Raw genomic sequence first — 16,207 nt, 5'->3', positions numbered from 1 at the left:
CTGCCCTATATGTTCTTGTACTTTGTAAAATTTCTTCTGAAATTTAAATTAAAACCAGTCCTTCCCTAATGAGCTTTATTTTTATCTATACAGCCATTTAAACACGCCATTTATTTTCTGTCTGCCATGAAATTGGGAAACGAGGCATTACTAAACATTTAGCAAAGCTAATTCCAGGAATTTCCAAAATCAAAGACTATCCTTAGAACATTTTTTACATCAGGGAAACTTGAGAGTAAGTTCTTGAGAGTCCACTTTCCAGATGGTCTTGTCCTCTGATAACTGAAATGATTATGGCCTGAACATTTACTGAATTGCTTGAAATAAGAGTCTAGCCGTTAGCTAATAGGTTCTGTCAGTTAGTCTCATGAGTTAATCCAAAGCAAGTTATTGGTTTATACTTCTCCTTCTAGCAAGCTGGTTGCCATTAAGCAGAAAAGTAATTCTATTAATGGAAAAATCAGTGTCCAACACATTCTATAAGACCTGACTCAAATGTCACCTCCATTACTGCCTCCCTGGTCATTATACATGGCTTTTTTGTAGTCTTTGTCACATTGAATGGGAACTGTTTCTAGTGCCCATTTGCTCTTCTACCCTGTGAACTCCTCAAGGGCAAAGACAGGGGCATGTGCAATTTTGTGACATACTACCTGACATGTAGTAGGCATTGTCAAACTCAGAGGAAAAGCACAGAAATACAATCAGAGAGACAAGCCACCCAGAGCAAAAACAAAATAGCACACCTTCCATGGTCACACACAAAGAGAAAAGCAATGAAAGCCACTGGGGTTACGGTGACATGTTAGGTAGGCTGCTGAAGGAGCTGAATGTCAACCAAGGACCTGAGCAGGAGAGCCATCCTTTCCCCCAGCAGCCTAGCCCTTCTCTTTGAAGGTGATTTTCCTTTGCGAAGTTTCCCCTTGGGTGTAGCTCACCAGTCAAAGGGATGGAGCAACTCCAGAAGTAGAGTGCGTTGTCTAAGGCAGGTCCCAGGCTCCCACCCAAGTGATATGCATGGGGCTGGTGTTTGAGGTCCTTGCCATTGGTTTTGTTTGCTGAGTTTAATGCAGGGTGGAGGGGAAGGGATCTTAAAGGCAAAGGTGCCTATGAAATGAACATTGCAGGCTCTGCATGGGCTACATGTCCGAGGAATAAACCGAATTGCACAATCCCCTCAAGATATACCATGAAGGTGCATCACCCTCATTATGTAAGCCTTTATCAAAGCAGGAAGGGGGAGGGGTTAAATTCTACAACCAAATAGAAGTTCAGATGAAAATTTTATAACCTTTGACTTTGATATTTCTCAAAGGAAATTTTTGTCTTTGTTTTACATCCCTGGGGGCTGTTTTTAAAAATACTATTTAAAGCAAAAATTTTTAAGTTATTTATTTATTTTGAAAGAAAGAGAGGGAAAGAGAGAAAGGGAGAGAGAATTTTAAGCAGGCTCTGCGCTGTCAGCACGAAGCTCAATGTGGGGCTCGAACTCACCAATCGTGAGATCATGACCTGAGCCAAAATCAAGAGTCAGATGCTTACCCAACTGAGCCACTCAGACACCCCTAAAAACATGATTTTTATTTTTTAAATTTTTTTTTAATGTTTTATTTATTTTTGATACAGAGACAGACAGAGTATGAGAGGGGGAAGGGGCAGAGAGAGAAGAAGACACAGAACCGGAAGCAGGCTCCAGGCTCTGAGCTAGCTGTCAGCACAGAGCCTGACGCGGGGCTCGAACCCACTAGCGTGAGATCTGACCTGAGCCGAAGTCGGAGGCTTAACCAACTGAGCCACCCAGGCACCCCTAAAACGTGATTTTTAAAGCAATCTTTTAGATTAGATACAAATAAAGAATGCAAGAAATGTTATACAATGTTTTAATTTCTAACTTTAGTCGTCATGTCAGTAAACAAATTCTTAATTCTGTGAGCAGACACTATTGAAAAACTTTTCGTCATTTTTTAAAAACAGGAATCACCAAATTTTTGAGCTCAACAGGACCTCATTAGTTGACTCATCTAATATACACACCTGAACTCTCCCTTGCTATGCAAAAGTAGGAAGAAGCAAGTCAAGAACCAACCTTTGTACTGACATAAATCCAATAAACAGGATTTGATTACCTGTTACTGAGAGGTAGCAGTTCCCAAAACATATTTCAAATAAAAATAGACTTTGGAGATAACATTTTTAAAGGATTCTGTGGTCAAACAAGTTTTACAAGTACAGGGCTAACCAAAGATTAAAAAGTTTTTTTTTCCCTTCATTTTGATTTTAAACTATCAGACTTCTCAGAACATTTAAGACACCAATATAAACATCAAGAATATCCAAGAAGGAAGCAAAGCATGCAATGTAAAAGACCCCAAAACTCCTTTTTCCACCCAAGAAATATCCATTGTGTCACAGCTTAGTGTAGTGAACACAGCTTAGGAAAAGTGGCTATAAAGTTTTCAGCTGCAGTAAACATCTGTAATTTGTAGTAGCTGTTGGCTTCTATTCATAGAGGTGGGATGTAAGTTTGGCCTTGAGCTTCCTAGTAGCCAATGCAAAAAGCATTCATCGCGTGATCAATGATCACATAGAAAGTTCATGACGTTTATCAGATGAAAACAAACAGTTGTTCCAGAAGTGCCAGCTATTCCTGGTACTCAGAACTGAACGGTATGGCCACTCGAGAGTTTTTGTAAAGAGATCAGGATGACATCTTCAGCTACACCTCATTTAGTGCACAAAATACAGTTGTACAGGCAATTTTATCCTTCTATGGAGAACAAGGCATTTTGCCACAGGGTGATTCAGGAGAAGCAGCTTCATAAGCACTCATACCATGTTTTACCTGATCGTAGTTCTTAATTATCTAACTTACCCCAAGACTAAAATCCCATTCCCCCATCAATCAGTCTGCCTGCCTCCAAGGGTGAATCATCGGTCTAGGCTGGGCTTGAACTAGATGGCTTCTCAAGTCCAGCTTCAAAGCTGGAGAGGTCTGTAAGGTTGATTACTTTGCTTTTCACAAAAAAAAAAAGTCAAGCTTTCAGTCTCCTTGAAAGTATGAATTCATCTTTGGAGGCATCTGTACCTTAAGTCGCTTACATTCATAGTGTATTGTGGAACACATCACTTAAACTTCAAGCCCTGGTAATGTGTCAAAAATTTGGAAAAACAAAAACAAAAAGGGAGAGACTAAGAATAGAAGCAGATGACGGCCAAAAATAATTTTAGCAGCTTGAGCATTTTGCTTTAAATCAACCTTTAGTTTCTTTATTATCGATGGCAGTAATAGTTATTTGCTCTAAATACTGTACTCTAAATGAGCCTGTAGTTTCTTGGGAAAAGTAGTAGCAGCAACAGAAGCCTCACCAGCAAACACTCACTTGCCACTCCCAACCTACGAAGCCCTGTAAGTGTCATACACCATTACTGTCGGAATGCTCACAATAACTCAAGAAGGAGATACCATTCCTATCCAGTTTCACAAATGAAGAAATCATGACTCTGAGGAGTTGAATAACGTGCCTCAAGTGCTGTGCGTAGGAACAGCAGGTCCAGAATTCAAGCCGGCTCTGGATCTGAGGTTTAACCAACGCCCTCAACTGCTTCTGGGCCTCTGAGGTCAGAGACCGCCGACAGTCTGAGAAGTGACCTCCCTCTGGCTCCATCCTGCACATTAGAGCCCCCTCCTCTCAAACTAAGACTTGGTTGGAGAAAAGATATGGAGTTTTCTAAGAAAAGCAGCTCTATAAGGGTAGAGAGTAATCAAGATTTTGATGATCGATGATTAGTACCTGAGTAACAATTACCTGGAAAACAATCCTCCAGTTCTCTTGGAAAACTGAAGGCAGTTTCCCCTGCGATCATACGTAGTCACTGAGACTTCCTGGCGAAAACTTGAACAAAGAGATCACCCGACAAGTCCAGAGTTTGGATTATAAAGGGCTGAGAGGCAGACTTGCCTGGGAACGAAGGCAGGCCCTGGCCTCACTCTCAGATGTCCACCTTGTGCAGAGACCCCAGGTCCCCAGGCTGCCTTCCTCCTGGTTAGCATGAAATGCTACAGTCTTTGCTGCAGTATCTCCTCTCCCTCCTGGCCCTTCTCCCCTCTCCTCCCAGCACATACTTTCCTGTTTGGAGATGCAGAAGAGGAATGCACTTGAAGCAGTCTAGCACCACCCCAACATATAATCACATGTAATCACACCTCCAGGAACAACGGCTCATACTTCTAATTACCTTTCTCCGGAGGATCTCAAAGCACTTTTCAGACAGTAATTAATCGCCGCTTCTCAGGTATTTTCTTCCTAAGAGCTGAAAAGAGAAATGCAACAATTATAAGTCTTGCCCTCTAAACTACCACCAACATTGAAACCACAGCACATGTATGCACGTGCGGGAGAGAGGGGGCCGGGGAAGAGAGAGGGAAGGAGAGAGGGAGGGATTTTAATGGTGACAAAGCAGTGGAATTCACATCCTGTCCTGTGCTCACAGCAGGGGTGGGGCCCATGTCATCTGTATGCCATAAGTGTTAATAATGATGTCAAGTTTTCCTGCACATCATTAATGAAGTGGAATCCATTTTCATTCGTGAAATTGCCTGCCTCCTTTTATTCATTTGTCCTCTCTAAGCCTCCCACATCCTGACTTAGCAAAACCACCCTTTTCCATTTCCTAGCCCATTTTGTACTCTTGAAGTGCAGGGCTTCCTTCATAAAGAACTGTGTATTTCCAAAGTGGGCGAAATGGCTATTAGAAGTTGGCTACATTAAAAATCAGTGAAATTTGTGTGGCCCTCAACAGTGAACTGTAAACTTGTAGTAACTATCTTAATTAATATGGATGATCTAAGACACTATTTTTTTAATGTTTATTTTTGAGAGAGAGAGAGACAGAGCGTGAGCAGGGGAGGGGCAGACTGAGAATCTGAAACAGGCTCCAGTCTCTGAGCTGTCAGCACAGAGCCCAACACAGGGCTTGAACTCAGACTGTGAGATTGTGACCCAAGCCGAAGTTGGATGCTTAAACTGACTGAGCCACCCAGGTGCCCCTAAGAGGCTAACTTTTTAGCTTGTCCTACCTCCATGGTTTCCTCTCCTACCTGTCAAAATAAGAACTGGGAGAAACCTGGGAGCCACTGCTCTCTCAATATTCACTATGGCTTCCTTCTAGGAGCCCCACCTCCAAACCCAACAGGGCCCCAGTGGCTCAGCCTGGCCTGAAGGGCAACTCTCGGCCATTGCCAGCTGGTCCCTGAGAGGAGTGTATCAACAGTGACCAAAGGGGACAGCTCCAGGCTGGAGAAGCCCCCACACTGTGAACAGTAATTGCCAGCCTTTCCCAGCACAGAGGCCGCAGTTGCCTGCCCATCTCAGAATGTGCCTACTAGCCGGGAGTTTCCTAGATTTGGGTGGAGGCTGGTCATGTCTCTCTGGGGCCCGAGGACTGGCCTCCTCAAACAAACAAACATTTGGTTAATATGAGGGGTAATCCAAATTATGATTAGAAACAGATTACCCAACTCAAGACTTATGTTTGGCCAGGAACAAAACCACACACACAAATCCCCAGTCACTTTCCAGGAAGAGGCCTCTCTTCAACTGGGATTGGGAAGAACAGCCTTGTCTGGAACTTTAAATCTTCTCACCTATTTCTAGATCCCTCCTTGAGGCACCAGCCTAGAGGCAGCTTCCAGCCACCCCTCCCCCACCCCCCAGAGTGTTTGAGCACATTCAGCTGCTACCGACTCCCAGGGTGTGTGTGCAAAGCACGGTCATAAGCAACTGGAGGATCCAGAAGGGTAGATTTCTGATTTTCCAATCGCTGGGATTTGGAATACAACACGAAGTGAAATCATATTTGGTACAGAATTAAAACTTTTTAAGAATATTTTTTTAAGAATATTTCATTTACCACCCTTAAAAGAAACTTGGCCAGTAACTTTTACCCACTCCCTGCTATGAATACCCCATCTCTCTCTCTCTCTCTCTCTCTCTCTCTCTCTCTCTCTCACACACACACACACACACACACACACCCTCATCTTGGCAGCAGCTGTAGCCAGACTGTATCTTCATCCTGGATGACTTCTTGATTCCCAGTGCACAGCTGCCGAGTTGGCCCTCACTCATGCTCTCCAGCTGTTGTTTGCAGATTTAGAAGCTGAACAACTGAGGGAGGAGAGGCGAAGCCGTGCTAAGTGAAGAAGAATGAGGCTAATATACTCTTTTCTTGGCATCTCAAAGATCCAAGGGCTGTGTTGCGGGGATCAGGACAGCCATCCAGGCACCGGAAAACATGCCTCCACCCGCCCACACCCGCACGACTGGAGACCCATGCTTTTCTTTAGGTGATTGAGGAAGTGAAACAATTTGCCATTTCAATGAATGTCCCTGTGATGACAGCTCCCAAGTCTTCGTCTTCAGCTCTGACTACATGCTTAATCTCCAGATCTGAACTTCCAGTATTATAGCCAGACTCACATCCGGCCAACCCATCAAATGCAACATGATCTGTTGTGAGGATCCTCATTCCCAGCTTAGCAGACACCTCCTCCTCTTCAGTTCCCCTATTCAGTGGCATCTTCCCCCAACCCAGTATACGTGGGCTTGAAACCTTGGGTTCCTTCAAAACCCTCTTCTCTACTCCCCACATCATTCTGTCTCTCAGATCTGCCCTCTTATTTTCACTTCTACAGAAATGCTTCTCTCTCACCTAAATTACTGTATTACTCTGCCTCGTTTTTGTCCTTTACCTAGATACTTTTTACTAAATAGCCAAACTTTGTCCCCTTGCTTCTAAAACATCGGTGGTTCTCCTTGGCCTATGATGTTCCTGAGCAAGTGTTTCAAGGACTGCCAGAGCTTACCCACCATCCCACTGTTTCTTCTCTCCCATCCTCCGATCCCTCCCTGTCTTCCAGCCATCACCAATTCCCTGTCTCCCTGGTGCATGGCAAACACACCTTGCTGTTGCTCATGCTACTTCATCAGTATGGAGTCTCTTTCACTCCTTTCTCAATGATTAACACTGAATCCAGGGTCAAATCCTGACTCCTCACACAAAACCTGTTTCTTCTTCATTCCCATAATACCTTTTGTTACTTTTTTTTAGAGTAGTTCAAATTTCATATATACATCTTATGCCTTAGCCATTCCCCTCATTCTTTTTTTTTTTAAGTTAATTTACTTACTTTGAGAGAAAGAGAGTGAGAGTGTGAATGCTTAATGGGGGGGGGGGGATGGCAGAGAGAGAGGGAGACAGAATCCTCAGCAGGCTCTGTGCTGTCATTGCAGAGCCCTACACAGGGCTTGATTCCACAAACTATAAGATCATGACCTAAGCAGGAATCAAGAGTCCAGCACTTAAATGACTGAGCCACCCAAGTGCCCCTACTTCCCTCATTCTCTATATGAGAATACTGAGGCACAGTATTTGCATCTACTATTTCCTCGCTCAGGAAACAGGTGTGAATTAAAACCAATTCCTAGAAAGAAGAGGTCAACCGAACAGGTGAAACCAAGATAGGATTACTTTGGGGGCAACACTGAAGAGGGGAAATGTACTGAAAGAGGAATATATGAGAAGGGTGTGGGGGTAGGGAAAGGCAAAGACAGAGCGTCCCTTACTTGGGCAGTGAGGAAGGGGAGAAGCTCCACCCCACCCACACCTCCAGTCCCCTCAGGGAGCCACAGCCGTCACCTATGGAAAGAACCTGATTAGGCAATGTCCCAATGACTGTACTGTAACAGAGAACAAACTGCACACTGCCTTGGGGTTAAGAGTTAAAAAACCAACCCCTGAAGTGAGCTCACTAAGCCAAGTACACAGAGGCTTTTTCCAGAGATTTCCTTCAGTGTGGTAACTTGACACTACACCTTCCTTTGGTGCTGATCACATATTTAAACTGCGGTTCTTCTACTTGAAATGGTCTTAAAGAAAAAGCCCCAGGGGACTGTTGATGAGAGTAATTACAAGGAAAGCAGGCATCCCAAGCCAAAAGTTTCTTCGAAAACTTAGAAAACTATCAATCCTGCTAAAGTGACTCTAGTCTGAAAAATTGAGGAAGGCAATGAATCATTAGCATTTAAATTCATCCAAATCTTATTTGCTGGGCACCGACCCTATTCACAGAAGCCACTGGATCTACCCGTCACAAATCACATAAGCTAGATTGCGGTTATCTTCATTTTAGAAGCAAGAAAGCTGAGGCTCAGGAGCAGGCATGTGAAGTTACTTTGTCTCTTAGCTAGCTTAAATCTGACTGAGGAGAGCCCGCGTATAAGCAGTTCTATGGTGTCCTCCTAGCTGTCAAAGAATAGTGTGTGTTCAATAAATACTTGCTGAGCCTCAAAAGCAAGATTTCCCTGCCCTTTTGTGGGAACCACACCTTTAGTAATCTCCATCCTCCCTATCAGTTAGGTGTCATCCCCTCTTGCCTTGGAACTGTCACATGGCAGCCAGGAGAATGAGCCCCTCAGACTTGCCCCTCAAAGAGCAGGAAGCTACTCAAAGAGCAAGGGCTGCTGCCTCTGAACACCCACCCCTCGCCCGCTGCCAGACCACGCCTCCCATGGTGCTACCAGCCAATCAGTGAAGGCGGTGGGGATTCGAAGCGTGCTCTTCCATAGCAGAGAAGGGTCACTCTTCTGATGTCCAACTTTGGCTGTCCTTCCAGAACTTTCCTCAGGCTGCACAAGAATATATATGATGGTCCTCCCCACCTTCCTTTCTTCCCTCTTCACTCTAGGATCATACTTGCTTCACAATTTGATGACCCTCCCAATTTCCCTTCCTAATACAATCCTGGCACATTTAATTCTGTCTTGATGTCTGATTTCTGGAGGACTGGGGACCAACCCATCCCAGTTTTTGCTCTAATAAATTGTTTATAATATCCATTCACTTCAGAGTACTTGATGTGCACCTGTTGTGTGTTAGGAGTACGGTGATGAACAACTAAAGCCTTATTACAAAATTACAAAACTTTAAAGCAGGGGGAGTTAAGATATAACAGGGGGAACCTGACCTAATCTACAGGCTTGTGAGAGAATCCCATAAAGAAGAGCGATTTCAGATGCGATCTGAAGGATGAGGAGGAGTTAAGAGGGCAAAGGTGTGGAGTATTTCAGGATGATGGAACAGAAGGTGCAAAGGCTCTGAGATGGTAGGAAGCTCAGCAAACAAAAGAACACAGAGGCAGATAATGCAAAGCAATGAAACTGGGAAGGAAGACAGGGCCCAACTCAGAAGGACTTGTGGACCATGTTGGGATTTAGGAAGATTATTTATTTTTCTAGAGTGGGTCTTTGAAAGCAAGTACTGTGTAATGGCCCTCTTTCCTAGTCTCAGTATAATGCCTGGCAGAAAGTAAATGCTCACTAAATATTTGTCAAATCAAAGTAGTAGAAATCAATAAGGAAATAACTTAATTTTTGCATTATTATACCTAACATCAGGGATGTAGCAAATCAGCCCGAAGTATCAACCAGGGAGAGAGTTCTGTTTGTTGCTGACTGATACAATTAATGGTAATGACCGTGATCATTCTCAGGCATTGAATTAATCCTAGGAGATGTGTATGCGGACAGACACCACAGCAGTGGGCGCTGTGGTGGGTAGGAATGTGCCCGGGATCAGACTGCCTGGTTCAAATACTGGTGGTACCACCTCCCACCTGAGTGGCCCTGAACGAGTTACCTAACATCACCGTGTCTCATGTCCTCATGTGGAAGGCAGAGCTGATCACCCTGTCTCCACTGGAGTGCGGGCAGGAAGACTGTGGGAAACCACAGTGTAAAGCACCCTCAGCAAGCTGCCTGGGGCATGGCACGTGTCCAATAGACGGTACCAATTGTTAGTATTCTAACATGGTTCTCTCTGCCAAGATAAGAGAACATTAGCAGGGAGATTTCCCAAACCAGGATGAATTGTCTCAAACCATATGTCATCAGAACTGTGTGGGATCACTTATGATGCAAGAGGCCAGCTCTGGGGACCAGCTGAGTGGGTTGCAAATCCTGGGGCCTGGCCAAGAGACCATGCCCAGACATGCACGTTACACACTTGGATTCCAAAACCCACACTAGTACTTAAATATCGACCTGAACATCAGACCAGACAGCGAACCACTAATATGTCGATACATGTAATACCCTAACTGGGCAGGCAGCAGCTGGGGAAAGGGCATGCTGCTTATAGGTTTTCTGTTCTGGAGGACAGACGCTGTGCCTTTTGGCTCCATTTCAGAACAGCAAAATGCAGCAGCACGCATAGATCTAGCTTAGCTCCTGCCTTTTGGATTTGTTTTTCCATGTTGGACATTGTAGTTAGAGCCAAGCTTAGAAGAAAATGCCTACGAAATCAAAAAGGATGAAAGGGGAAAAACACCTGGCTCCCTCCCCAAGCACTGTCCCAGCTGGCTCTGGCTGCCTTGGAATGGGGCAGGGTGGTTGGGATGTAATTGCCCAGGCAGAGATATGAGGTATGCAGGCCTACGTGCGCGGCAGCACACACCGCCAGATCAGAAGGGACTCCACGTAGCAAGTGTCCATCTGATAACAACCTGAACCCTTAAGATGCCAGCTGCCAGCCAAGCTGGACGTGTCCGTACAGTGGCATCCAGAGGTCTGAGAGACAGAACAAAGGGCCTGTTATTGACTCAGTCCTGTGTTAGCATGTCATCCTGACCAAAACAAGTCTTGGGCTGGGCTGGCAGAGAGGCTGTATCCAGGAAATCCAGAATCTAGAACGGACACTGTCCACTTCTAATGGGCTCCCTGATGGAAATTTCAATGTCAGTGTTCAAACCTGACCTCATGAGGATTTGGCACTTGGGTCCATATCTCCCTGGGTCCATATCTCCCCAAAAGTATTCTTTTCTACACCTCCTATTGTCACCAGGCCCTGTGAGTGCTGGCTGTCTTGGTGCCCTTTCTTTAGGGCACAGCATCCATCAAGGCCTGAAACCTTCCTTCTCCCCATTTCACTAGGACATAATAATATTAATTATGGCCAACACACGTTTACTACCTACATGGGCCACTTACTGTTCTAAGTACTTGACAAAATCTTAACTCATTTGCTTATCACAATAACCCTGTGAGCTGTACACAATTATCCTCCCACTTGACAGATGAGTAAACTAAGGCACCAAGGTATCAAATAATTTTCCCAAACCCACTGGTAGCCAGTAAAGAGGCAGAGCCAGGAAGCAAGTCCAGGTACTTAAGATCCAGAGTTTATGGTCTTATACGTTATGTTCTACTTCCTCTCTTATATAACCAATGCTTTACTGATTAAAACATTTTAAGAGGTGGTGGCGATGGAGGAGGGCACTTGTGGGGAAGAGCACTGGGTGTTGTATGGAAACCAATTTGACAATAAACTATTAAAAAAAATAAATAAAACATTTTAAAGGCATCATATACCTAGGGCTGTCTTTCCAGAATGAAAAACTACACTCTAGTACAGAGCTAGGACTTTATTACTTCCTATTTTGTGTATAGTAGAATGGGAAAATGTGTCTAAATGAAGAGAGGCTGGGAACGAAACTACTGCTTAAGAACTTGATTAATATTAATCACATAATATGAATATTGAGAACTCTGGTATTTTTAGCCAAGTGAGTACTTGGGCAAAGCATCTCTGTGGGCACAAGCTCTCCCTTGGAGTTCCTTGTTTAAGAGAGAATTACTTAGCCCAGGTGGGGAAGTGGGTGTAGGTTAGGAAAAGCAGGGAGTTTGTTCTACTGACTGCTGGTTTGTTTTTAGCCCTGCCTTCCCACAGGGAGAAATCACAATCTTGCAAATCTAAGCTTTACATTGAAATTGGTAAGCCATCCCCAGGAACTCATCCCAGAAGGAACTTCCTGCAGCCATGGAAATGAAGGAAGAGAGGGAACATTACTAAGCACTTACTCAGCTAGGATTTAATGCTCACAGAAAGTGTAAGATATTGTTGTTATTTTCCCTAATCATGTGGCCCAGAGATCTTATATATTTATCCAAAGTGAAGTCCAGAACACAAACTCCATCCCAGAGGAGGGAGGGACTCTGTGCCAGTCCAAGCCCCACTCTTCCCGGAGCCTTCCCTGAGTCCTCAGACCCACGTCAGCCCCTCTTGCATGAAACACCTGTAGCACATGTAATCTTTGCCGCAATCTAATATTCCCTAACATTGTTTCATACTGGACCAGTCTTGTTAGCCAAACAGATTACAAATTTTTGAGGGCAATGGCTGTGGGTTGAATTTTATTTCAGGCCATCCCTGAGTATTTCAGGGCAGGAAACTGGGAGAGGTAAAGACCTACAACCACAGCCTGGTCTCCCCGATCAAGGGAGTCAGTCACTTCATCCCCAGAAGATGCCATCTTGGCTTTACAAATTACTACAGCCTTAGCTCGTAGCTAGCAGCGGCCTTCGTGTTATTCTTGCCCTCTAAAACTCCTTGCAGTTGGGTCCAGACCTTGCAAAGCATCCCCGAATATAAGTAACTATGACTGCACTGTCACTAACTTGGATTTGGCACAAAAGGAAATGTAGCTGAGTTTTCCATCTTGCTTCTGCTTTACAAGAGCCCACCATACTGGAGGGCCCTCTTTCTGGTGGGCCACCAACCAACATGAGACTAAGGTCTAACCTCAACTTTTCCTGAGACCCAACACTTCGGACTAGAAATAACGCATTGCCACACACCAGGCACACTCAGACATGTCTGCGTCATCACCAAGGCAAAGCCAGCATATATTTCAGGAGAATTTACAAGGCAGAAAGCACCCTCTAATTTAACAAAAAAACAAGAGGGCTGGGTGTTTCCTTTCTTTCCCAAAGCTAACACACAAAGGCTTTCCTCACATTAAAGAGCTGGAACCCACCCAACCTGCTTCTCTCCTCTCAGTCAAGGACCACATCATTGTCAGCAACAGTGACGAAGGCATACTGAGTCATGTAAGAGAGGCAATGAGACGAAGGTATCATCTTCGTCCTACCACCTCTCCAGGATATGGGACAGCGAGGGGGTTGTCAGCCGATTGCTTCAAAGGCGGGTCACTAGTCTATTTCACGTCTCCTGGGAGACTGAGTATCACCTCACACCATGATTTACTACAAAAACAGAACAGGGACCAGCAGAGAGAGAGCTCTATAATATGATGGTAAAGACTCCCCATTTTAAGATAGATAATGAGGCCATTTTATGCTCGGCCCTTTTCTGATCCCATCTCTTTTCATTAAAGCTTTTCTGTCCAGTGTGCTGTTCCCTCTCTGTCCAGTGTGGGGACGATCCCTCCAGTCAGTGATTCCACAGGAAGATGGCAGTGTATCTGCATGTACTACAGGGCCATGATTGCCAGCCTCTCTCCTCCTCCTCCTGGGTTATATCAGCATCTTAAGTGTAGGGAATGCTCTTAAGTGGGACTCACAATTTCAGCTCCTTCCAGACTGGTGAGTGGTGGGCTGTGGTTCCCCCCAAATCCTCTTTCCTCAGCTGCTTCCTCCATCTGCACCAAAAGTCCATATTGTGAAGAATATTCGCCTAAGTCAGGAGGTCCAGGTGATAACCACAGCTTTTCCTGTCCCTCCTCTGATTGCAGTCCCCTCCAATTTTGTCTCAACTGTGCTTATCCTTGGTGTAATGCTTCCCCAGGGATGTGTGTGTACTTGGTCAAGGAAAAGGGACTAGGGGCAAAGGGAGACTCCTTGTCCTCCTCTTCCCTGGTACTGTCCACATCTGTCCTAGTTCATCCACCACGTTCTTGGAAGAAAGCTGCCCAGAACTGCCCTCCAGAGGCCATGGAACTAGCTCAGTGCTTCTCAAATGATCTGTAGTGAAGAGCCAGTTTATTTTCTTTGTAATTTCCAAACCATGATGAACTACAGCTTTTGTAAAATAAAACTAAACTGCTAAAAAAAAAAAAGGGCTTACAGTAAAAGGGATACAAAGTATAAGCCCAATTTATTTTTTATTAGCTCCAACAATGATAAAATTATGCTAGCATGTTGTTAGAAAAGTTTCCAAACACTCGCTCTCCACTTCTAACCTGGTCCCCAGACCATCACAGGTGTCAGGAGCCCTGCTGTAACCTGAGGGCTTTGCTACTCACTTAACCACCGAAACCCTGAACCTCCCGTCTTTGCAAGGCGGGAGCAGAGCCAACAGCTCAACAGGTCAGCGATGTCCCACATCTCGATATTCCAAGGACTTATTCCCGATTCTACCTTAGATTCTAGAAATACCTTTAACATTAGAATAATGCTGACTTCCTCAGGGGAAGATTTGTTTGCACTTGTTACTACTAATTTAGATCTTACCTCCCCTACAGCACCTTAGAGAGCAAAGAAGGAAATGTAGGAGAAGGAACAGGCAAACACTGGCAGGTCACTGTCTCAGGACATCCTGTGTAGAATGAACCAATGGATATTTTGAAAAGCATCTTCAAAACATGTGGAAGGTCTAGGACTGGTTATCAGTGGGCCTGGTAAGTCACGGCCCACCCAGGCTTGCAGTAATGCAAGTGCCACCTACACAATCCGCTGCTGTTTATTCAAAATCCTGTCACTGGAGCCACGGGGTGGAGGACAGGCCCTAAATGGCTACAGATAGGAGAAGAGGGCAGCCTTCTCTATAGCATTCTGGAGGGGCTGGGGATAAGTGGGAGGCAACACTGAACCAGCTTAAATATTTTCTTTACTTTCAGAAGAAGCAAAGAGATGTCAGTGTCCATCATAACAAAGGACTGACTGCACATTAGGAACAAAACTGGGCGTGATCCCCTTTTATAGGAGGAAGCTGGAAAGTGAGGTAGGAAATACAAGGTGGAGAATAGGACTCCACTTTTTTGAAATAACTTTAAAAACACCTTTATTGGCATATAACTGACAGCCAGTATAATTTTCATATGTATAATGCACAATTCGACACGCTTTGACATACATATACACTTGTGAAGTCATTACCACAGTCATGATAATGAGCATACCCATCACATCCCAACGTTTTCTGGTGTCCTTTTATAACCCCTGCCTCCTACTTATTCCCAACCCACTTACAAGGCAGCCACTATCTGTCACTAGAGATTAGTTTGCATTTTCTAGAATTTTATCTAAGTGTAGTCATAGAGTATATATTGATGTTTGCTCTGATTTCTTTCGCCAGCAAAATTATTTTGAGATTCATTCAGGTTGTTGTATCTACCACTTTATTCATTCTCTTTTACTGCCAAGCAGTCTTCCACCAAGAAACAATTTTAAATCGCAAGCAAGGTTAGCCCGTGACTAAGATTTTGCAGTGTTAAGGACAATTTATGAAGATTTGAGCTTTCCCTTAGAGTGGAACTTGCTGCTCCTGTCTTGGGAAATAAAGCATTTCTGCTTCCAAATTAAGGAGAATAACAAAAGAAAAATCAGGCATTCAAGATTCTTAAATGTTAAAAAGGATTTTGTAATATGCAGGGTCTGTGAGCTTCGAGGAACAAGAAAAAAAAACCTGAGAAACCAGGGATCATCATTACTACCCAAGTTAATTCTCAGCCTTCCTGACCCTCAGTATTTGATTCAGTTTGTTTTTTCTCTGGTGGTAGGAAATGCTCTGGAGAGAATGTTTCTATCACAGTTGAGGTTTTGCTTTTGGAGTCACCAAAAAGGAAGACTATGCTGCAATCACAATTAGAGTTATACATTCATTCACCCACCATACATTTCTTAGGTATCTTCTGTATGCTGGGCATCATACTGGTGATACAGAGACACGCCAAAGACTTAAGGAAGACTTGGTTCCTGATTTCACAGAATTGTAGGGTGCGCAGGCTTTGTGGATGGTTATTTCATGACAGATTCCTTCACAATAAACAAGACATCAGAGATGGCAAACAGGTCAACATAGTGGTTGGGGTCAAGCTCTTACCGTCATGGAGACTAGAAGACAGGGCTGAATGGGTACACCTGGGTGCTTCAGTTGGTTAAGCATCTGACTCTTGATCTCAGCTCAGGTAATGAGTTCAAGCCCCACAGTGGGCTCCACGCTGGGCATGACACCTACTTAAGGAAAAAAAAAAAAGATTACACATGGATGTGGTGGCAGAGGAAGAGTTCTCGTTCGTAGACTATCAGGAAGCACAGTGTCCCACGGCCAGTGAGAGAGAACACAACCCCCGCTCCCCTGTATGGGGTAGTGGGGAGGATGGGAAGATGTGGGGGATGTAAGGAGCATGTTT

At 44.4% G+C, this 16,207-nt stretch overlaps 1 long non-coding RNA gene across 1 annotated transcript in view; it reads right to left on the bottom strand.

Annotated features, from left to right (window-relative positions):
* The window catches only part of LOC115302475, a 46,565-nt gene extending 30,568 nt beyond the window's left edge, over positions 1-15,997 (bottom strand). Inside the window, exons 1-2 of the long non-coding RNA XR_003913491.1 lie at positions 15,898-15,997; positions 4,237-4,311 (exon numbers count right to left, since the gene is read on the bottom strand). This is a non-coding gene — a long non-coding RNA (uncharacterized LOC115302475). The remainder of the gene's footprint in view (positions 1-4,236; positions 4,312-15,897) is intronic.
* Between the last annotated feature and the right edge of the window lie 210 nt (positions 15,998-16,207).

Source organism: Suricata suricatta, chromosome 9 (genome assembly GCF_006229205.1).
Source record: "Suricata suricatta isolate VVHF042 chromosome 9, meerkat_22Aug2017_6uvM2_HiC, whole genome shotgun sequence".
Taxonomy (NCBI): Eukaryota; Metazoa; Chordata; class Mammalia; order Carnivora; family Herpestidae; genus Suricata; species Suricata suricatta.
This window is presented reverse-complemented; position numbering and strand designations above follow the sequence as displayed.